At 43.4% G+C, this 24899-nt stretch overlaps 2 protein-coding genes across 4 annotated transcripts in view; one reads left to right on the top strand and one right to left on the bottom strand.

Moving 5' to 3' along the window:
- The window catches only part of LOC145350125 (myosin light chain kinase, smooth muscle-like), a 331906-nt gene extending 329554 nt beyond the window's left edge, over positions 1-2352 (bottom strand). For 2 of the 3 annotated variants that reach the window (XM_080199060.1, XM_080199063.1), the window contains exon 1: positions 1413-1851. The gene's annotated coding sequence lies outside the window, so the exon portion shown is untranslated. Of the gene's footprint in view, positions 1-1412; positions 1852-2189 lie in introns of those variants that run through there. The other variant, XM_080199061.1, reaches the window with a different exon arrangement.
- The window catches only part of LOC145350204 (tetraspanin-6-like), a 136616-nt gene that overhangs the window by 79551 nt on the left and 32166 nt on the right, over positions 1-24899 (top strand). The window lies entirely within an intron of this gene.

Genomic DNA, 24899 nt, shown 5'->3' with positions numbered 1-24899 from the left:
TGAGGCAACAGTGCTAACCCGTGTGCCACTGTACTGCCCCTAATTCTTTACTATTTTCTCAGGCAAGAAATTTATGGAGCACAGTGAAATCAAAAGAGTGGAAAATGTTTTGAAAGGTGCAAATATAAACACAAATCTACAAACAAATCCAAAGTAAAAGTTCCTTCACTGTAATATGTGATGTAATCACTGAGAAAAACTGACCTCTAAATTCAATATTTATTTCAATTTTCATTTTGTTCAGTGTTTAGCTTGTTACTGGCTCAAATGTTAGTTCTTAGAAATGCTCTATGAAATGATTCATATTTATGCTTTGTATATAAATGTTCAAGATGGCATTCATCGCTTATTCATTGCAAGTGAGAACTTGAAAATATTAATACGCTGTCCAAGATTCCTGGTGGTATCGAAAGGAATTGAATCATTCATTTGTCAGGGTTCCCATTTTGAATATGGAATCTACAGTGCTGAAGGAGGCCATTTGGCCCATCAAGTCTGCACAACAACAATCCCACCCAGGTCTTATCCCTGTACTTACCATGCTAATCCCTCTGACACTAAGGGACAATTTAATCATGGCCAATCAACCTAACCCATACATTTTTTTGGAGTGTGGAAGGAAACTGGAGCACCCAGAGAAAACCCACATAGACACAGGGAGAATGTTCAAACTCCACACAGACAGTGACCTGAAGCAGGAATCGAACGAGGTCCCTGCCGCTGTGAGGCAACAGTGCTTACCACTGTGCCACCGGAAGCTAATTACATTACGATGGAGATTTGTCTTCAGCGATCAGCGATGAACTGTTTTCTAAGTATGTTTTTCTGTCACTGCACCTGCCCTATACTAGTTGGATGAGGAGTGTGTTATACCCAGTACTGTTCACTGTTTACGTTCAAATCTAATTCCAGGACAACATGACATGAATCCTCATCCTTTTACATTGTTAAAGATGCGCGTCTTCCTGTAGTGGAATTCATTGCAAACACGCAACACAGTAATGGAAAGGTATAAAAGCACTCAGACTTCTCTCATCTTGAGCTTTTTCTAGCTACTGCTACCCATATAAAGATTGAGAGAAAAGTCATACGCATAAATTCTCTCCACATATGCTGCCAGACCTGTTGCGTTTATCCCGCAGCATGTTATATTAATAAAGATAGACTGTCTACGTTTTCACAAAGACCTGTAATTCTGCAAAGCGCTCAGTATGAACAGTATACCCACAATGAGAAGCTGGATCGATGACAAAAAACCCCACACATTTCTCACTGGCTGAATTACATTTCGGATTGCACAATACCTTGTTCCAGGTATCACGGATAAGTGCAATCGTTCCTCCGGGAGGGAAGACTCAGTTAAGAGGAGCGGCTGCTTGGGGACAACTGCAATGATGTTCAGGCACACTAACCTTGCAGAGAGAAAGCTCCAGGGAACTCTTCAATCTGTCCGCCGCTTTGTAGCCACGCACGCAGGCTGGGGGCTGGCTCGGAGGAGATGCACCTTCACTGCCGACAATTAGGAGAGACGGAGACAGCGAGCTCACTACAATTCCCTTCCACATGCTCCATTTGACCAGTCGCAGAATGAAATGCTTGGGTAGCCTGCCGTTTGCCTCATTCTTCCCCAGCAGTTGATGCTCCCTCTTTCTTTCTCTCTCTCCTCCGGTTTAAAGCCTCCAACAGGACAAGATGTGATCTGCTCTGACTAAGGGCAGCTACAGGTTATTTATGAATTCCAGCCATCGCCAGAAATTAAATGTGTCAAATCAAAACTTCCCTCTCATGACTGTCAGCGCTGCAACTTTCCAAAACAGTTCTGGTTACTAATGAGGACATATGTGTGTGTGTCAATTCTTAATCCTCACCGCTACAGGTCACAGAATACATAACCACAATAGAAAAAGTTTTCCCAACTCTCCAGCACTTTCTATCTCAGGGGCGCTGGCGAGATTGAAACCTGGCTGTTTCAGTCCAGGTAAAAACTCATCCATTCATTCACACAGTCCATGCACCGGCTACTGAGTGCTGAGATTGTGTTGGTGAGATAGATGATACTAAAAACAGAGTACAACCTATTTATTTTCAAGATGCTTGATCTGGTTCGAATAAGAAACAAAAGAAAAATGACTTTAACCAGTTATAAGTTGGTATTTGTTTCTGGAAATGGAGCTTCCCTTTTTACTCACAGAGAACTGAGAGACCGCGGCTGCTCCCGCTGCAGGGATCTTGCCAGTCTGAGATTTCTTGGAGTTCCGCAGGATCGACTAACCTTGCGATTTGTTGGGAGTTCATGAAAAAAGAATCACATTGTTGTGATATATGGCGCCCTGGACCACATTTTTCACTGATTTCGTGCATTCGCTATCGTCAGCCTTATTAGGTAATGTGCTCACGCCGGGGGTGGGGGGGGGGGGGGTGCTTCAGAGCGACTATATTAAAACAATGTTAACCGCGAAGTATTCTCCTCAGAGAATCAGCCAGCCGTTTAGCAGTCACAAGACTGGATTTCTCACACAAAACACAGGGAGGAACCGCGCACAAAGAGCAGGAAAGAATATCAAACCACAGAACATAGGGAACAGGGGAGAATATTAAACCACAGCACAGGGAACCTGGAAGAAAATCCTGGAACTCAATGCCTAGCAACGCTGTGAGGGTACCTGCACCCTAAGCACGCTTCAACACTTCAAACAGATTCAACACCACTTTCTGGAGGGCAGTAAGGGATGAGCAATAAATGCTGACTTTACCTGCGATGTCTACCTTGTAAATAGGGATTTTGCTATCCTTGAGTAGAGATGGGCACTGTATAGCCCAGTAGTGTTTAAACTCAAATTAGCATGTTACTGAACCTCAGATGCCGTACATTAATGAATAGTTTGATTAGAAGGTCCTGTTCTGTGATTAATAGCTCTGGGTAGCACGGTGGCACAGTGGTCAGCACTGCTGCCTCACAGCGCCGGGGATCCTGGTTTGATTCCCGACGTGGACGACTGTCTTTGCGGAGTCAGCACATTCACCCCATGCCCGCATGGGTTTCCTCTGGGTGCCCCAGTTTCCTCCCACAATCCGAAAGATACGCTGGCTAGGTACATTGGCCATGCTAAATTCTCGTTCAAATGTGCCCGAACAGGCACTGGAGTGTGAGGACGAGGGAATTTTCACAGTAACTTCATTGTAATGTTAATATAAGCCTACTTGTTACACTAATAAATAAACTTAAACTGAGGTTCCTGACTGAGCTGATTAAATCAATAGTACACAAAGTTTCTACTTGCACATATTACTACTTAGCCCATTGTTAGCCATATATGGTTAGCCCATACATTCAATCCCAGACATTTCAAGTAACAGAGGAATATGATAGCATGACAGACAGGGAAGTTTATATGGCTCCTTAGACTTGGACAAGTTCTTTGAAAGAGATTTCAAAACTAATTCTACTCCCTTATTCTTTCCCCGTAATCCTACAAATATTTTCCCTTCAATTATTTACTAATTCTCTTTTTAAACTACAACTTTTGAAAGTCATTCTTGAACCTGCTTCCATCTTCCTTTCAAGTGGCGCATTCCAGATCACAGTATCTCGCTGTGTAAAACATGTTTTCTCATGTTGTCTCTGGATTTTTTACCATCTGTGAACATGACAGTATATTAATCATGACATACAGACCATGGGACATCAGCCAGATTACATGGCAGTAATTCTAAAAGGAGCATATATAACATGAACCAAAAAAACCAATCACCAACCACAGAACAAAGTAATTGAACATCAACCACAAAACATACATCGGAAAATATACATTTGACATCAGTGGTGGGTAAAGTTTTAGAAACAAGAATCAAGAAAAATTTCAACAGGCATCTGAAAAAGTTTGAGCTAATTGAGGAGTGCCAGCACAGGTTTGTAAAAGGCCGAATGTCTTCGACTAATTGAATTGAATTTTTTGATGAATTAGGGAGGGTGATGGACGGAAAGCAATTCATGTTATCTTGCTGAATTTTAAACCAGCTTTGGACTAAGTAAAACAGAAAAAAGTTGGTTAACAAAACAAAGACTGATGGAATAGCAGGGTCAGTGTCAACTTGGATAACAAAATTGGCTAAAAGACAGAAAACAGCAAGCCTTGGTAAATGGTTATTGTTCAGACTGGAAGATGGTAGATGGTGGTATCCTCAAAGGTCAGATTTTTTAATGAAACGAGAGTGAAAATGGCTCAAAGGAGGAGAGGAAGGTAGATGACCCCTAAGTAGACATGAGTGAAGTTTCTCACTTGTAGTTAGGGGAAAGGGAACACCTATTGTACATTAGCACTAATAAACAAATGTCCCTCCATACCGACTGGCCTATCAAAGTTATATCTGTCCCTTAAGGGGAGGGGAATGAGGGAGGGAGGTTATTTTGACTTCTTTGGATCTCTGATAGCCCCACAGGGCTTCCATACTCATTCCTAACTGGAGTCTTTCAGAGCAAAAGTGTGAGGCACCTGCCACTGACAGCCTTGCCAGCTCATACCTGAAGATCTCAGCCTTAAGCGTACCCACCCCCAACTCCTTATTGTTATGTGGAATTGAATGAACCCCTCGCTCCAACAAAGATGAACCTGGAGGTATGTGGGCTATCATCAGAAAGGCTGGAGTCTTCAGATGCTGAGGAGCATCACAGCTTTCCTCACAGCAAGGTGTCTTCACTCTATAGCCTTGCAATGAAATCTAGTGACACCAGGCCTATCCCTCTGGTGTGATGCCATATCGACCTTTGGAAGGGGGAACTGGGAGGAATGTTGCAGGAGCAGGAAAGGAGAGGATGGTACAGATGGATTGGGGGGGACGGGGATCATGAAGGAGACCAGTATGATGGATAAGGGGAACAAGGGACCAGGCAAGACAGGATATGAACAACAGGGGTCAGTGGGGATTGATCTGCCAGACCATGAATCTCCTACACCTCGGATTTAGAGGCAGTGAGGGCCTCCCTGATCCTAAGTTCCTGTCGGACTCTGGTCACCAGATGCTCAGCTTCTTTGGCATCCTCCGCCTCTGCGCCATCCTGATTCTCCTCTGATGAGGCTGCCTGTTCATCCTCCTCCTCTTCCACCATGTCACTTTGCTACTGTGCAAGGTTGTGGAGTGCACAGCCAACGACCACTATCAATGCCACCCTCTATTGTAACACCCCACCGGAGCAGTCCAAACAGCAGAACCACATCTTGAGTACTCAGTGATGCTCTTGGTGGCAGAGTGGGCCTCATTTTAATGGGTTTTCCCCCTCGGTCTGAGGCCTCCGCACAGACATCATCAGCCATTACCTTAGCAGTTAGCCCTGGTCCCCCATTAGCTATCTCCTCAGCTGAGGGTGACCCTCAAATACTTCTGTTTTTTGGCACACAATTTTAATTTTAATCATCTGGAGATACTAAAACATACAGGTGCAGATTGGAAACTGTCTTTGAGAAACAATTGTATTTCCACTGAAGGTGTAGAGTGTGCTTGCTGACACACAGAGGCAAGTTTCAGAATGGTGCAGGGACCTAGTGAGAAAATGTACAACTTCTCATGTGCAGCAATGGAGATCCATAGAAGGCGGAATACTTTGTACCCACATGGGGATGGATGCCTTCCGTCCCTCTTGTCCCTCTCTCCTACAGCAGCTGTTGGTCACGTCCTTCTCCCATTCTTCACCCAAACTGAGGGGGATCCCCTAGACCAAGCCTTTTCTGCCAATGAATCCTCTGTGGTCTCAAATTAGATAGGACAACAAAACAGTCAGTCTCTTTAAGGGAATTCCTCAGAGGACTGTTGGAATAAATGCTGATAGTGTTGGTGAAATCTAGACAACATATCCCAGGAAACCTTTCTGTGTTCTTCAAAAATCCTCCCCAAACCTCCAGCAAGAAATGAACAATAAAAGGTGACATTCCTTTAAGTAGCACTGAAAATCCTCAGCAGTGACTTGTCTATATTGAATCAGCTGGTCACTGTTAGGAGAGGACATTGACTCAAGCACAGTTCACCAAAATGCCATGCAGTCTTGCCAATGAGTACTAGTGGGCAATTTAAACTGCAGGCTCCTTAGCAATTGAAGAAACCATTGTAAATCCTCATCTTATTAAAAATTTGCCTGCCGGTTTTCGCCTGCTCCCTTGTGTTGATGGCAATATTTGCTTATGGGGACACAATGAAGACAGACTGGTTGGCCTGACTAGGATGGGGATGGGGTGGGGGGGGAGGGGGTCGATAGCTGATGGCATCTGTGGGCATGGGTCAATCAGGGGGTGTGATGTGGACTGCAGAGTGGGGTGGTGGTTCTGATGGGGATTCTGTATGACAAAGGTTAGAAGGTGGTGCATTGGAATTGAGGGGGTTTATGGTGAGATAGCAGAGGGACCTAAGGGATGCTGGGGGCAGGGAAGTTGGCACTTACCCTTGCAGATCAGAGCAGGTCATTCATCTTCCTGCGGTACTGCATGCCTGCCCTCCTGGTGTTTACTGACTAGACCAATGCTTCCCATACTTCTGCAACCTGGGCTGATAGCAGCCTCTCTGAATGAGAGTTGCCCTCCACTCCTCCAGAGCTTTCACCAACCTCTCCACCTCTGATTCCAGGAACTTTTGCCATGTTGCTGCTGAAGTGAGACAGCTGTTGAAGGGAGTGCTGAAACAGCGCTCCCACTTGTCAGGACCCAACAGCTGAATCCTGACTGCAGTGAATCAGGTGCCAAACATTGGGAAGTCAGCGTGAAACTAGTCTGACTCCATTTGATGCCTCAGACCTCTTGTGATCCCAAGGTGAAAGTTTGGGTATGAGAGTTGTTGAGTGAGGGGAGGAGTTTGGAGGTTTCGACTGTTGAGTAGGGGGTGGAGTAGGTGGAGCCTTCTGCAGTTGGGTAGGGAGGAAAGGACTTTAGGGGTCAGTTTTTGTCCAATGTGTGCAGGAAGGTTTCATGACACAGTGTGTAGATAGGCCAACAAGAGGTGAGGCTACATTGGATTTGGTACTGGGTAATGAACCAGACCAGGTGTTAGACTTGGAGGTAGGTGAGCACTTTGGTGATAGTGACTACAATTCGGTTAAGTTTGCCTTAGTGATGGAAAGGGATAGGCATATACCGAAGGGCAGAAGTTATATCTGGAGGAAAGGTAATTATGAGGCCATGAGGCAAGATTTAGGATACATAGGGTGGAGTAGGAAATTGCAGGGGCTGGGAACATCTGAAATGTGGAGCTTATTTAAGGAGCAGCTACTGCGAGGCCTTGATAAATATGTACCTGTCAGGCAGGGAGGAAGTGGTCGAGCGAGGGAACCGTGGTGTACGAAGGAAGTTGAATCTCTGGTGAAGAGGAAGAAGGAGGCTTATGTAAAGATGAGACGTGAAGGCTCAGTTAGGGCAGTGGAGAGTTATAAATTAGCCAGGAAGGAGCTAAGGAGAGAGTTAAGAAGAGCTAGAAGAGGACATGAGAAGATTTTGGCGGATAGGATCAAGGAAAATCCTAAAGCTTTCTACAGGTATGTCAAGAATAAAAGATTGGTTAGGGCATGATTAGGGCCAGTCAGAGACAGCAGTGGGAAGTTGTGCGTGGAGCCTGAAGAGATAGGAGAGGCACTGAATGAGTATTTTTCGTCAGTATTCACGCAGGAAAAAGTCAGTGTCATCGAGGAGACTACTGTGATACCAGGTAGTAGACTATTCGAGATTGAGGTACATAAGGAGGTGGTGTTGGCAATTCTTGAGAGTATGAAAATAGATAAGTCCCCTGGGCCAGATGGGATTTACCCTAGGATTCTCTGGGAGGCTAGGGAGGAGATTGCAGAGCCTTTGGCTTTGATCTTCATGTCGTCATTGGCTTCAGGTACACTGCCAGAAGACTGGAGGATAGCAAATGTTCTTCCCTTGTTCAAGAAGGGGAGTAGAGACCATCCTGGGAATTATAGACCAGTGAGCCTTACTTCTGTTGTGGGCAAAGTTTTGGAAAGAATTATAAGGGATAGGATTTATAATCATCTAGAGGGAAATAAATTGATTAGGGATAGTCAACACGGTTTTGTGAAGGGTAGGTCGTGGCTCACAAACCTTATCGAGTTTTTTGAAAAGGTGACCAAAGAGGTGGATAAGGGTAAGGCAGTTGACGTGGTGTATATGGATTTTAGTAAAGCGTTTGATAAGGTTCCCCATGGTAAGCTATTGCAGAAAATGCAGATGCATGAGAATGAGGGTGATTTAGTAGTTTGGATCAGGAATTGGCTAGCTGATAGAAGACAGAGGGTGGTGGTTGATGGGAAATATTCAACCTGGAGTTCAGTTACAAGTGGTGTACCTCAAGGATCTGTTTTGGGGCCAATGCTGTTTGTCATTTTTATAAATGACCTAGATGAGGGTGTAGAAGGATAGATTAGTAAATTTGCTGATGACACAGGAGTTGTAGACAGTGAGGATGGATGTTACAGTTTGCAGAGGGACATAGGTAAGCTGCAGAGCTGGGCCGAGACGTGGCAGATGGAGTTTAATACGGAAAAGTGTGAGGTGATTCACTTTGGTAAGAGTAACAAGAGTACAGAATATAGGGCTAATGGAAGGACTCTTAGTAGTGTTGACGAGCAGAGAGATCTCGGGGTGCACGTGCATAGCTCCCTGAAAGTTGGCACCCAGGTTGATAAGGTTGTTAAGAAGGCGTATGGTGTGTTAGCTTTTATTGGTAGAGGGATTGAATTTCGGAGCCGTGAGGTCATGTTACAACTGTACAAAACTCTGGTGCGGCCGCACTTGGAGTACTGCGTACAGTTCTGGTCACCGCATTATAAGAAGGATGTGGAGGCATTGGAAAGGGTGCAGAGGAGGTTTACCAGGATATTGCCTGATATGGTGGGAAGGTCTTATGAGAAAAGGCTGAGGGACTTGGGGTTATTATCATTAGAGAGAAGAAGGTTACGAGGTGACCTAATTTAGGCATACAAGATGATCAAAGGATTGGATAGGGTGGACAGTGAGAACCTTTTACCTCGGATGGTGATGGCTAACATGAGGGGACATAGCTTTAAATTGAGGGGTGGTAATTATAGGATGGATGTCAGAGGTAGGTTATTTACTCAGAGGGTGGTAAGGTCGTGGAATGCCCTGCCTGCGGCAGTTGTGGATTCGCCAACTTTAAGGGCGTTCAAATGGTCAGTGGATAGGCATATGGATAACATTGGAATAGTTTAGGTTAGAGGGTCATTAGATTGGTTCCACTGGTTGGTGCAACATTGAGGGCCGAAGGGCCTGTACTATGCTGTAATGTTCTATGTTTAGTTTTTGACTAGAAGCATAAACATTCGCATGGACTTGTTGGGAAGAATAACTTGAATCTATGCCATTAATACTTAAGTAATATGATGCAATAATCATTCTTTAAAAAGGTATTTGAACATCGAGTCAGATCTGGAATAGGAACTGTGATGCTCTTTATGCCTAGGGTCATGGATAAAGTACCAATAAACAGCCATGAAACTATATGCTAGCAAGACTGAACAATTTCAGGAAAGGGAGGGATCATGTTGCAAGACCAAAATTCTTTATTGCATTTTCAGATGTAACACTGTAGAGAAAAGAATGAGACCAGATTATCTTAGTCACGATGGGCACAATTTCTGTGGTCAGGAATGCTGTTAGGCATGGCCCAAAAACTACCCCACGAGTTGCTCAGCCAGTTAGGCTGATTAAAAGCCTTGTTCAAGGCATTGCCGACTTTGACTCATCTGTCAGCTTTCAGCTTCCAGGCACAATGGGGGGGCAGGCAGGGAACAATTTTCCTGTCTAGTAAAGGGGCACCTCAAAAAAGAATCCTGGTCAGTAATTATTTGTCCTCGGGAGAGGCCCAACTTTTGTTGCTCACCCCAGAGTGAAGTTCCTGTAATGAACATAGAGCAAAGTGCACAATGCCAACCATTGGTTAACAACAACATCTGAACTACATGCTCTGATCTGGGCACCAACCAGAAAGCAAAAATGTATACCACCGTATACAGCATATGAACACCAGAATGGAGATCATAAACATTGATAACAGCACACAGAATAGACAACACAAACCTGAATCATGCACAAATAATGTGACCAACACTTCTAAAATTGACATTCAGGAACCAGTTGACCTTGTCATCTGCATCTCCATACCCTTTAATCTATTTACATAACTCATTTGTGGTATTTCATCCATTCCTTCCTTTGTACAGCTATTTTCATAATTTCACAGCTGTTTATCTTCTTTGACCTGTTTCTCTCACATAATACAGAATAAAGACAAAATAAAAAGAAAGATTATATCAGACTGAATTAAGTAATATGCAGGAAAGGTGCCTGTGTTTCATGGCCTTCATTTTTAGAACATCCTTATATCCAGGATCAGTCACTGAATGTCAAAGTAATTTTTTAATTGTGATCTATGCGATGATGATCTATGCAACACCCAGAATATTTTCAATTAGTTTTACTCTTGTTTCATTTACCCAAAAATAGAATTATATTGCTTAGGGAATTTTTGTTCATAGAAAATACTGGGATATCAGTTGTACTCTTCTTTCTCTGTTGACAGCCCTCTCTGAAGTCTCTCTTTCCGCTGTGCCCTCCTGATGCAGTGGGGAGGGAGATTTTTCCTTTGATCCTCCATAATTGTTATCAGCTTCACCTTACACAAGCAGCAAATCATTCTTCATCATAATATTATGCAGAAAGCTGCAAATATAAGAACTAGGAGCAGGAGTAGGCAATTCAGTCCCCTGAGTTTGCTCCACCACTCAGTACAATCATGACTGATCTCAATCCAGCCTCATCTGCACCTTCCTCCACATAACCCTTCACACTGCTACTGATTAAAAACTTATCCATCTCCTCTTTAAATTTGTTTAGTATTCCAGCATCTGCTGTAGTCCAGGGTAGTGAATTCCATAGAATCACGACCCTTTGAGTAAAGTAATTCCTCCTTATTTCTGTTATAAATCAGCCACCCGTTAGCCTGAAACTATTCAAGTTGCAACCGTAAGTCTCACAGAGCAGTAGTGCACAATTGTATTGGACTTACCCAGGCATCTAAAATAGGATTCAAGAATTAGTATGGTAGTGGCACATGGCTCATTGCATCTATTATACCCTCTGACTATGAAACCTTTGAGAAATCATCAGCCATGACTGTCAGGAACAGTACAGATCACCAGTCAATCTCTTGGTTAAAGTATTTGTCATGGTGGTTTGTTGTATGATGAAAGCCTTGTACCATGCACCTAGGTCATGTCTCCTCCATAGCTGATAAGCTGTAGGTTTGTGGGGCGTGAAGAGATATGGGAGAGATCCTCCACAAGTCTGGGAAAATGTTTTTGAATCTAAAGACTATATCTAGCCATATAATTGATTTTGCCAAGCATCTTAAACTGAGCGTTAATCTGTGTGGGTTGGCATAATTGGAAGATTTTGTGTTGGTGAGGTATAATATAAGAATGTTAGACAGGATTCCTGAGTGCCAGGGTATGCTGCTGGGTGAGTGAAGGTGATGTGGTGCGCTGAGCAGTGTGAGTGGTGGGTAGCAGCATTCAGTCACCTTCAACACTGAAGGTGACTGAATGCAGGTACATCACACGTCTTTCTACGCTACAAGAGGCAACATTCTGGCATTAATCACCTACTCCCATTCTGATGTTCTAACTGTTCCTGAGCAGCAGAAACATGGCACCTTTCTTGGCCGACCAGTGCCCCCAGCGAATGCCCCCCTCTGAAGGGGAGAGTCCTCTCCCTACAATGGTGCGACACCTCACTCGACCAAAATTATTCCAGAGTCATTATCCAGCAGCCTGCAGTGCACTAATGCAACTTCCCTTTTATAGGTATGCACCAAAAGAAGGGAAGGTAGCTGAAAGCATGTGATTCGTCATATGGCTGCTTAGCACCTTGTGATGCAAAGAAGCCACTGACAGCACTAGGGAGAGACAGTGCAATCCCTGGCGTCTACACAGTCGCACAGGTTTAACATGGAGCTGGTGGCTTGGCCCACTGCCTGCAAAGTCAAGGGCAAGTCTGCTTCTGACAGCTCTGGAAACCATGACTGAATTTTGCATTGTTCAGGCAATTCTTATTGCCTGGGGTTGTGGCTGAGTCACTCTGATTCAGGATGCTCCACCTTCTAGAACTCCTGGCCATTCAGAGGGCTGCCAGCTCTTCTGCCTCAGCAGTCCCATTGGGTGTAGCCACTGAGAACACTGCGATTGGGCAGGATCATTGCTGGAGATCCGCAATAAAGGCAAGTGGGGTGGACTCACCGGGGTCAGACAGGGAGGTGTGGTAAGGAATAGGGGCAGGTGACTGAAAGGCTTGGTGGGTGGTGGAGAGAGGAGGGATCTTCAAGCAAGGGCAATCTTTACCACTGAGGATCCTCCATGGGACACAGAATGTCTGAACTAGAAGGAACACCTCCCACATCTGCAAAGCCACAGGCAAGCCATTGGGGTTGATCTGGCAGATTTGCTATGAGGTGTGGGCTCTCGGTGCTGGTAAAATACCAATGGTAGTGCAAAGGGGCTTTACAGTAACTATTATTTGGCCACGTAAGGGCCTCAACTGGTCCATGGACAGGAGGGCACCCACCACTTATCCTGACATTGGTAAAATACCAGCAGAGGTAGGCAGATGATAGGCACAGCAGTAAATCCGGTTATCCCACCTGATATTATGCCTCTATTGCCTGTCAGTCTGCTCCCAGTGTGGGGAAGGATGGGTGCGTACAACTCCTGCAGGTGATCATAATAGTGTATAACTGGAGCTTTGTATGACTGTAACATCACTTCCATTCCTTCATACTTCAGTTTATTTGAGAAAAGGCTCTGAATTCCATTATTTTTACTTTAGAATTTTTTTTTGCTCATCATGATTTCTGGCCATTGATGTCAGCTCACAGTTCCAGCAAGTTACATGACAAAATATTGTTCAGCTGAAGGGTGCAGATAAAAGAGTAACTAAATGGCCACATGTTCTGCTCCAGTAAGATCCGGACCTAGGAACCCAACTGAAATTTTAATTCCACATGTGTTAACACGCAGTCTAATGTCCTTCCTATGATGAAGTGTCCAGTCTGACAGTGCCTTACATTAACAAAATGTAATTCTTCTTGAATTGCACCCGACCCCTTTGCTGAAGAAACTGATACCTGCTTTATGTACAAATCACAGCACAACAAGAGATACCTCAGTAAGCTGAGTGTTTGCTGTAACTATGATCAATGTGGAGGAGTTGGAAAACAAACTATTTATGGAACTTTAGGTTACAGTGAATCCCTTTTACACGAAAAGTTTTTTTTCCCTGGAATTACTGAACTGACCATGAACTGTGGTATTTCGTTTCAAGGAAGATTGTTTTGCGATAGTGTGGATTGGATTTCAATGTATGAATTAAACAAGAAAGCTTTTCAGAGAGAAAGAAAATCAGCATTTGCAATCTCCAGAAAGCAAGTATTTACAGTAAGATAAAGGCCAAACTTGTACAGGCATTTCACTCCAGAATGGGAGAGAAGAACAAAACAAGATCAAATCATATTCAGAATGAAAAGAATCAAATGTAAATTCTGCTAGATTTCCTTCTGGGAGCTTCTTGCCACGTGTATTTATTAATCACAAAGTCTAAAAACTGGCCATTGAATGTTCACTGGCAGTAATACTTGTTTGTCACAAGCGACTTAAAAGATGTTTAAATGGTATAAAAGGTCAAGCAGGTTAATACAGTTTAAACAGGTTTTGGACACAATGATGGAGCAACTGATTTTCAGGTCCTTGTAGATGGGCTATTTGAAAAGCAAAATAACTCTTTGGCATCAGAGAACAGCCAAGAATAAGCTCAGAAATCAACTGTCTGGAAAAATATTTATGATGAGGTCATTAGCTTATAGCACATGACAGGATATTCAAAAGGGATTCCATGATTTGCAGGATGGAATGAGTTCTACAACCCTCCCCCATCTCAGTGAACATGCTCGAGAAGTTGGGCAATGTAACATAGGACAGCAGAGCTACCCCACCACCTTCCTGCCCACCTCCAAGCTGTCCCCCTTAATACAGTTGGTAGATAAGGTACCAGCCAGCCCACCTTCTCTTAGCCCTATTGAGGCCCTTAACTGCTCAAAATTAAGGGCCACACATTCTGTTGTCACCACCATATTATGCTGGGAAGGTGGACCAGAGTAGTCAGACCGCTTTTTCACCAAAGTAGGAAGGAAGGGGAGGGTTACCTGCTTTGGGGGTGCCCATTGCAGACCAGAAGCATATCATCCTAAGATCGTACTTCCCTTCCACTTTGTGCCTCTCCACCTGACCTCCAAGATGTTCTCCCCAACACACCTTGCCCCTTTCCTTGGTGCCTGATCTCTTCCTACCCACAAATCCCAGACTTACCTCAGTCCAGTATCCATCTTCAATCCTCATAGGACTCCTTACTGCCCTAGCGACGCCCATTGCTTTCCCTTGGCATGCTGGGACTGTGATAACTGCCAATCTGTCTCATCAGCTAACAGCTCTTGAGGAAAGGACTTCCTTCCATTGAGGGGCACAAGTCCCAGCCTTAAGGCCTGGGGGCAGCCGTTTATTAAAGTTGGTTAGCTTGCAACAGACAATTCTTCTGAGGGTGGGACAGCAAGTTATATGTGCCCCCCACCCAGCACCACCACCCCCCCCCCCCCCCCCCCCCCCCGCCCAATTAAATTCAGTCTTTAAAGAACCAAGATGAGAATCTTACTAAAATGGAGTGAAATATGCAATGAAATGATCTGCATTGGAAAGTTAAAACTGTTCATCCATTATATGTAGAATGTTCTGTTCACCCCAGATTTAAGTTAAAGAAGATGCAATGAGATGGGGTAACAGTTTGAAACAAGTATAATCATAGCTGTGATTGTAAGAATCTGGAAAGAGTGAGGGCAGCATTTAAATTTGATGCCTGGACCTACAAGCCCATTAGGTGCTGGCAAGACGGGTGAATCAGTTCCAAACCAGATACGTGATTCAGGTAAATAATTTATCTATGCATAATTAATTAACTCCCCAGTGCAAAATCAGGCACAAATTCCTGGCATCTAGAGGAAAGTTAATGACTATTAGGAGTGATTATACTTTGTCTTACACAGGCAGTAATATCCTATACCATGCTCACTGCTTTATTGTTCAGAAATGTATACAAAAGATTTGAATTTCAGCTCATTTTTCAGCATGAGTAGGGCAATAATAAGACCATAATTGCAAGATTTGACTTTCCTTCCGAGTGTGCCCAGAGCTGCCACTTGCCAACGTTTAACAGGAAAAAACCTCATTTATGCCCACAAATCATGGTTCCACGGATTGCTCTGTGTTTTGGTAAAAGACAGCAATGCACTCGCTGAGCACTGGGCCAGACAATCACACAAAAAAGGAAACAGCCATAATCAGTTAAAAGGTTCAATGGAAGAGGCGTGACAAGATGCAAATACAGTCTACGTGGCGTTTTTTGAGCCACATAGATGATTATAGGATGATTATAATTGACCACCCTACTCACACCTGGCAATCTTACACCTTTCAGTCATCTATCTATCATCCCCAGTCCCTTCTTTAACATTACACGGCCCATGGTATGATTTTCTGTCTATAATGGGCTGCCTATCAACATTCTACTCAATGCCAAAAAAATGAATTAAATTTAAACGTGTTTCATCAAAAGAGTTTAGACTCCTTGCTGACAATGGGCCAGATTCTCCAACCTCACCCACAGCTGGGATTCTCCCATCCCACTGCAGTGAACAGAGATTTGGAGGAACGCCAAATGCTCCATTCTCACTGGCAGCAGAGGCGAACAGCTGGAGAATTCCACCCAACATTAGGTAGGTGTTGCTAATGTAGGACCCACTACTGACCCGTTATAACTTAGCAGTTGGACCATGGTGGGCGCTGTATTAAGATGATAAGAATAAACTTGATGTATTTTAGCTTGCTGAAAGCCATTGCTTTCAATGTAGGCACAGGATGTGTATTTTGTTTTCTGATGCCAATGATCTTACTTGATTCTGGGTTGTGATAATACATATATTTAATACATATTTGGAGGGGAAAGTTCGCAGCGTAAAGTTGCTGAACTCAGTGTTGTGTCCAGAAGGCTGTAACGTGCCTAATCAAAAGATGAGGTGTTGTTCTTCCAATTTGCATTGGCCCTCACTGGAGCATTGCAACAAGCCTTGGATGGACATGGGGGCATGAAGCAAGATGCTGAGTTGAAATACCAAGCTATGGGAAAATTTTGTCATGCTTGCTGATGGAGTGAAGGTGTTCAGAAAAGCGGTTACCCAGTCTGTGTTTAGTCACCCCAATGTAGAGGAGACTGCATTGGGAGCAGCGAATCCAGTAGACCAACTTGGAGGAGGAGCAACACGAGTGTTGAGCCCTTGAACAATGAAGAGGGGGCCAAGCAAAGGGGCAGGTGTTGCACCTTCTGCAATTACAAGGGAAAGGGATGAGGAGTTGGGGGTGATGGAGGAGTAAGCCAGAGGGAGGCAGAGGGGAGGGGAAGATGTGTTTGATGGTGGCATCATGTTGGAGTTGGTGGAAACGGCAGACGATGATCCTTTCAATGCGTAGACTGGCAGAGTGAAAAATGAGGACAAGGGGACATTATCTTGATTCTGGAGGGAGAGGAAAGGTAAAGACAGATGGTGGGAGATGGGTCCCCCTGTCAACCATAGAGCAGAGAAATCCTTGGTTGAGGAGAAAGGCAGACAGCGCTGTTTTCAAAGATGGTATCACTGGACCCAGATGCAAAAGAGACAGAGGAACTGGGAGAATGGGATAGAGTTCTTATAGAGAGTGGGATGTGAGGAGCAGCAGCTGTGGGAATTAGTGGGTTTGTAATCAATATTGGTAGACAGTCTATCACCAGAAATGGAGACAGAGAAGTCAAAGAAGGGAAGTATCGGAAATAGACACTATTTCTGAAGCAAAATTAATACACTTTCTCAGTCCAGATGGGAACATAAAGCAGCACCAATACAGTCATCAATGTACTGGAAGAAGAATTGCGGGAGCGGGCCTCGAATAGGACAGAAACAAGGAATGTTCCAGATACCCTACAAAAAAGCAGGCAGAGCTGGGGACCATGCAGGTACGCACCACACATCTTATTTGCAGAAAGTAGGACAAGTTAAAGGTAAAATTATTCAGTGACAGAACAAGTTCAACTAAGTGGAGGAAAGTGGTGGTGTGTGGGAATTGTTCAGGCCTCTACTCGAGGAAGAAGTAGAGAATCCTCAGGCCCTCGTGGTGGGGATGGGGGTACAGTGGGATTGGGCACCTAAAGTGAAGAGGAGGCAGTTGGGACCTGGAAACGGGGAATTGTTGATATGAAGGAGGGCATTGGAGGAATTTATGTCCTTTATATTATTAATCTGGTTACATTGTCAATACGGTTCAATTATTAAAACCTGCCAATAAGGATAGCGCAGTAGTTATCAGGCATACTAATCTTTACCTTGCAGAGGCTGAATGCCAACTCTTAGATATATCTTCCTACCTCTCCCTGTGGTTATCAGGCATACTAATCTATACCTGGAAGAGACTGGACAAGGGAGAGAGGATGAAATTGTGAAGAAATCAATTCAATGGGGCAGGAACAGGCTGACACGATGGGCCTACCAGGGCAGTCCTGTTTGTGGAGTTTGGTAAGCAGTTAGAAGCAGGCTGTGCAGCGTTGAGAGATGATGAGGTTAGAGGCTGACAAGGGAAGATCCCCAGAACCGATGAGGTAAGTGGCAGTGCTAGAAACAATAGCTTGGTGTTCACAGGTGGGGTCCAGGGAGAGGTAGGAAGATATATCTGAGAGTTGGCATTCAGCATCTGCAAGGTAAAGATTAGTATGCCGGATAACTACTGCACTATCCTTATTGGCAGGTTTTAATAATTGAACCGTATTGACAATCTAACTGGATTAATAATCTAAAGGACATAAATTCAAATCCCATCATGACATGTTGAGATTTGAATTCAGTTTCAAATATTTAGGAAAACAAAATCTGTAAAAATGAGCTTGAAGTTCAATAATATCCTTTAGGGAAATACATCTGTCACCCTTACATAGTCTGACCTATACCATACCAGTGTGATCAAGTTAGGGGGAACAGGAAGTTGTGTAGATGGCTGCAGGAAGTCATGAAGGGATATGGACAAATTAAGTGAGTGTCTTACCAATGCCCTGTGTAGCCAAAGCATAACCCCTCCCTACTTTTGTATCCAATTCCCCTTGCAATAAATGATAACATACTATTAGCTTTCCTAATTACTAGCATCCTAGCCTTTTGTGATTCTTCCTATAGGATCCCTAGAACTCTCTCCAGCTCAAAGCTCTGCAATTTCTCATCACTTAGGTAACACGCTTCTTTTATTTTTCCTTCCAAAATGGGCAATTTCCCAACATTGTACAAATGGTGCTCAGTGTACATCAGATCCTGTTCATCATTTCAGGAATGTACTGTGGGGGCCATGCATCACACACACTTCATTAACTATTGGTCTAAGCAGAGTCCACAGAAACATTTTACTGTGTAATTTTGGGACTGAGTGGTGCAAGAGTCTGACTTGCAAGATAGAGAGGGTAGTAAGATGTGAAGAGGACAGAAGTTGGCTACAAAGGGATTCAGATAAGTTAAGTGAGTGGGCAAAAACCTGGCAAATGGAATACAATGTTGGGAAATTGCCCATTTTGGAAGGAAAAATTAAAAAAAATATGATCTAAATGATGAGAAATTGCAGAGCTTTGAGATAGAGAGAGTTCTAAGGATCCTATTGCATGAATCACAAAAGGCCAGTATGTAGGTAATTAGGAAAGTTAATAGCATGTTATTGTTTATTGCAAGGGGAATTGGATACAAAAGTAGGGAGGTTACGCTTTGGCTATACAGGGCATTAGTGAGACCACATCTAGAGTACTGTGTACATTATTGATCTTCTTATTTTAAGAAGTACGTAAATGCATTGGAAGCAGTTCAGAGAAGGTTTATTAGGCTAATACTATGAATGGGCGGGTTGTCTTATGACGAAAGGTTGGACAGGCTTGCATTCGCTGCAGTTTAAAAGAGGAAGAGATGACTTGATTAAAACATGTTAGATCCTGAATGTGGAGAAGATGTTTCCTCTTGTAGAACAAAGCGTCACTGTTTAAAAATAAGGGATCATCCTTCTTGTGACAGAGATCAGGAGATTTTTTTTTCTCTCAGAGGATTATGAGTCTCTGGAACTCTCTTTTCCAAAAGGTGATGGAAGCAGAGTCTTTGAACATTTTAAGGCAGAAAGACATAGATTCTTGATAAGCAAAGGTGAGAAAGGTGACCCAGGGTAGGCAGCAACGTGATTGAGGTTAGTATCAGATCAGCCATGATCTCAATGAACGGTAGAGCAGGCTCAAAGGGCCAAGTGGCCTACTCCGGCCTCTAATTCGTATGTCGCCATGAAAGATTTGAGAATCTGGATGAAAATTTCAAAATTGACGTGTTGTTTGGTTGGAATCCTGAGTAAGTCAGTGAGCACAGAAACAATAAGTGAGCAGGACTTCTGAATAACCTGAAGTTTACGGAAGGTAGAATGGAACATGGACAGAATTGGTTTGGAATTGTCAAGTCTAAAGGTAACAAACGAATGGATAAAGATTTTGGCAGCAGATGGGTGAAGTCAGGCAATGCTACTGAGAGCAAAATAAGCAGTCTCAATGATGACATGGATATTGTTGGAAATTCATATCAGTGTAAATTATGACACTGACATTATGAACAGCCTTATTAAAAGTCCTGTATTGGGCCCAGCAGCCATTTCAATGGCAGGAGTAGAAAAGAAAAACATTTCCATTGCAACAACACTGGTTTCTGGTGGATGGGAGGCATATAAATAAATATGTAGACTGCTATTTAAATAGTCTTTATATCCAAAGATGTGCAGCTTAGGTGGATTGGCCATGCTAAACAGTGTGGGGGGACTAACGTAGTATATAGGCGATTGTGGGAATGGGGCCTGGATGGGATCTTTGTTGCGGCAGGTTTGATAGGCCGAATGGCCTCCTTTTGCATTGTAGGGACTCTATGACTCTTCAATGACTCCATAAAGAAAGCAAAACATATGTTTCACACAGTAGATCAGATCACGAGAAATTGATGTTTTACTCTCAGATAAAGTACTCTCAAATTTACCTAATAGTCATTGCTTTGTTGGAATAGGCACTGGATAGCTAAGGTGCAGCCAAGATACAATTATTGTTTAGTTACTAAAGCTGATACAGTCAAGGATTGTTGAGAGGAAAAAAACCTTAAAACACTGAAAACTATCATTAAAGCATTTATTCATAAATTTTATAGGCACCTCTTGTATAAATAGAATTAAAGTTTAATCTCACATTGAGATTTTACCGAGAAAGACTATTAAGCCTCAAAGATATGAGTTTTAAATATGAATATTTGAAAGGTTTTGAAGTAGGTTGTTATGAGGATCAACAGCTCTCTTTAATACATGTCTAAATATTATTTTTAGCTCAGAACACTTCATAACTTCTTGTCCATTCCAATTCATATGAGATCCTTATTGTTATTATTTCATTCCTTCTGCTGGATTTGCCAGTATTGGTACTTTATTATTCATGCCTTTTGTAATATTGTTTGGAAGCATTTAAGGATATCTGGACAAAGAAAAGGATAACCCTTCAGGGCAAACAGTGCTGGAAAACTGGGGTTCACCACAGAACTTAATTCATCGCCATTGTGGTCTGTTTTCTATCATAGTTAGTAGTTTGTCATGTCAATGTGTTAAAACCTGGGCCAGAAACTTCCAGGTGGTTTATGAAGTTAGCTTAGACCCTAAGCTAACGTGATTCACTTCAGATATGATTAAAGTAACCCATGAGGAAGCTTTTAACAAACAAAGTTAATTTAAGAGCACATTTAAAATATGGCAAAAAGGATTAGCATAGTTCTTTTTTACCAATTATGAAACTTAAACCTGACACAGGATAACTCTTAACAGCTACATATCTATGATGCTGGATCTTCAACTTTTTAACACCTGCTGTGAACCTCTGAACGTTGGATTAATTCTCTGAGGCTCCCCAGTTCTGGAACTTTCAAAAGGCCTCTGGAGAGAGAGAGTGAGAGATGGAGACGCTGCCTTCTTCTACCATTTTCTAGCAGCAACTGAAACAAAACTAAAAATTGGACTTTTCTGTGAAGCATAGCAGTCCCTAGCCATATGACTTGACCTGTCAATCAACTTCAATCAAGTTCCACTCAGCAATCCCAGGGGATACATTAAAACTGCAGAACACTGCATAAACCCAGATTAAAAATAAACATGATATCAATTATACTGCTCCAGTAACAATAGAAGGACACCAGCTACAGACGACATGGTGCCAATAAATTCCAAGGTCTGCTAGAAACATCCTGCAGAGAAACATGATCAAAATACACCTCTTAAAGGCATAGTACCATCACAAATGGTACACATTTGGGGGTTCAGTAAAGGTTTGCAGTTTTAGCGATGCAGGAGCATTCAGCAAATCTGTAGGAGTGCTGTCTGAATGAACCACTTATTCCCCAAGCACCTATGCAAATTTTTTCACTTCACTATGTTGAAACTCTCAGGCAAATGAGGTTCTTCACTATTATTCGATAAATTATCTAGCATACTGCACAAATATTTTCACTGATGAAACCATTTCTGCAGGCCGACCAGTGAAACAAAATATTGCTTTACTGGGTTTTCTGAAAGTTTCTCAGAAAATCTTCAAAGTCTACTTGACATTTTACAGAACACTCTGGATGATAATAATAAGTATCAGGATAAGCATGATCCACACTATTCTTCTGTAGTCAAATTACAATGACAAATTACAGTCCAAAGATGTGTGAGTTAGGTTGATTGGCCATGCCAAATTACTCCTTAGTGTGAGGGGTTTCTAGCAGGATAAACATGTGGGGTTACAGGGGTGGGGCCTGGGTGGGATTATTGTCGATGCAGACTCAATGGGCTGAATGGCGTCCTTCTGCACTGTAGGAAGTCTATGCTTCTATTTTTATGATCCTACAAGTAATTTTTTAAAAATGTAAGAAGTTATTTTAGTTAATAATATGGTGCAGCAAACTTGATGGATTGGATGATCTGTAAGTTAGTTGATGTGTAACCTACAGAATAATAAATAAATGTTATATTGAATTGTTACTTGCTTTTGGAACTTTTTCTTAACATTTAACACTCAGGTTTGATTGGTTATTACTACAAATTCTTTTACCTCTTCAATAAAACTGCAATAATGCCATGTTTTGAAAGCCATCATTACATTTTTTTGGAGATAAAATCTTGAAACCTCTGACCAAGTTTTGTTCCAGACAAAAGATTGCTCACAATTTATATTATGCTCAGGTTCCTGTTAACAACTTTGTAATGAAATGAAAAATGCTGTTCAAAAGCATCAAGTCATCAGGGGTCGGTTTCATAGGAAAATACTATATGGGGGTCATTTATCTCTGCAGAAAGTTACAAATGGGTGAAAAACTTATTCCTATATAGCAGTTGCAAACCTTGCCAATGTAACATCACGTTTGTGAGGGAGAATTTCAGATGTGAAGGGATGATGCGGCAGGGAAGCCTTCAAATTATATTTAAAATACATTGGGAGAAATTTTCCCAAAATCTAGTTAAGGGTTACATTCGACGAGTAAACCAGTGCAATTCCCATCAGACCCGGTGATGCAATGCAAATCACAATTTTTAGGCACTTTTGGAAAAAAAAATTTCACCACCTGAAAAACACCATGCCCAAGGATCATATGAATCCTTTAATTAAGGGGGTACTGTGTTTAAATGGCTCCACAGCACTTGCTGCAATTCAGGCTAGGAGGAATGGCAGTGAGGAAACCTGCCCCTTGGTTCATTGAGGAGATCCTAACCAGAATGGTGGATGCCACGGAGGAGAGGAGGGCAACAATCTACCCTCAATCTGACAAGAGACCCACTGGAAGAACATGAACCAATGTGGAAGACAGGGGCAGCACTGGTAAATTCCAGCACCATCCACAAGCAGACTCTCCACAGCACCCTCCGCAGGATGGCACGGTGGCACAGTGGTTAGCATTGTTGTCTCACAGCACCGGGGCCCGGGTTTGATTCCCAGCTTGGGTTACTGTCTGTGTGGAGTTTGCATGTTCTCCCCATGTCTGCATGGGTTTCTTCTGGGTGCTCTGGTCACCCAAAAGTTGTCCAGAGCCCTCTAGGTCTCAGCCATCCAGAGGACGCCTGTCAAGGCATCTCAGGTAATAGGGCATGGAAGGCAGCAGGCTGCCCCAACCTCTGATGTGTATCCTTAGATGCAGTAGGAAGACTCACAAGGCTAAGTCATTGTCAGTGCACAGTGTAGACACGGGTGAAGTTAGGCACTAGTAGTTGGGGTCATTGCCACATTTTAATATGCAACTACATTAAATATTATTTTTGCTCACCATCTTAAACACCATAAATTCTTTAACTGTCCTCCCAATAGCGTGGTGCATCTCCCTATTGGACACAGCAGTTCACTGGGTCCTCTCAGTGTGAATGTTTCATTCACAGTGGTAGGATTTAGATAGGATTCAGAAACGATTCAGTGAACTTTAGATTCTCACCCCTAGTCCTCCTATAGAGCTAAGGGACAGTGGAATGCTACACTGACCCTCACTCAGACACACTGCTTATGTCTATCTCCTGTCTGTGTGCTGACGCAGACAGACAGGAGATAGACATAAGCTGTAGCTGCGGAGGTTCACAGGCCATTCCTCACAGTGAGCCATCGTCACCATCCTGCAGTGACCAGGCTCCCCAGCCTCAGCACCCTGATGATTGAGATCTCAGCCACTTTCATCTCCTGGTCGCAGAGGGGTCAGAGCGGTGTCACACTGTAGGACAGCAAGCTAGCCTTCATCCATAAAGCAAGAGTTGGTGAGGGAATCTTTAGCACCCTTTCCCAGTGCACCATCCTCAGATTCCTCAATGACTTCTTCCCCAATGTCTCCCTGCATGTTTTCCTCATCTGGGAACAGATGTCCTCCCTTGAGGCCATCCTCAGGAAGCTCCTTTGGAGCAATGTTGTAGAGGGTATACCACAGCAATGCAGGAGACCCTCTGAGGACCATATTGTAAGGCCCCATTCGACCAGTCAAGGCAGCAGAACCGCATCTTTAACAGGCCAATGCACCACTCGATGATAGATCAGGTTGCACTGTGTACCTCATTGTAACTGGTCTCCACAGTGGTATATGGCCCCAGCACTCACATCAACTGAGGAGATATCCCTTGTCCGCAAGGAGCCATCCCTGTAGGCTGGGATTTCCCTCAGAGATTTCAGGGATCTGGGACTGACAGAGGATGAAGCTGTCATCCAGCTGCCTGGAAAAATGGACACATACTTGCATGAAGTGCACCTGGTTTCCACACACAGCTGGACATTGAAGGAGTGGAGCCCCTTCTGGTTTATGAAAGAGACTCTCTGGTGCAATGGGGCATAGGGAGCAGTCTGACATCATCAGGGAGGGAGCCCAGGAAGACTGAGAAGATTGTGATCTGAAATCTTGCTGGTGCAGATCTCATTCTTGGCTCTCACGAGATTTAGCACTCACGATGGGATTTGTGCCTGCAGCTAATGGCCCTGCTAAACTGCACCATTGAAATTAGATTTCAGACCTTCTTGGGCAGAAACCTTATTATATCTGATCCAAAAATGTGCAGGTTAGGTTGATTGGCCACGCAAAATTGCCCCTTATCATTAGTGGGACCTGTAGGGTAATTATATGGGGATACGGGGATAGGGTGGATGGGATTGTTGTCAGTGCAGACCCGATGGGCTGAATGGCCTCCTTCT

The sequence above is a fragment of the Carcharhinus amblyrhynchos genome, chromosome 11, assembly GCF_965287045.1.
Source record: "Carcharhinus amblyrhynchos chromosome 11, sCarAmb.v2.hapA, whole genome shotgun sequence".
Classification (NCBI taxonomy): domain Eukaryota; kingdom Metazoa; phylum Chordata; class Chondrichthyes; order Carcharhiniformes; family Carcharhinidae; genus Carcharhinus; species Carcharhinus amblyrhynchos.
Note: the sequence above shows the minus strand (reverse complement) of the source record. Positions and strands in the feature narration are given on the sequence as shown.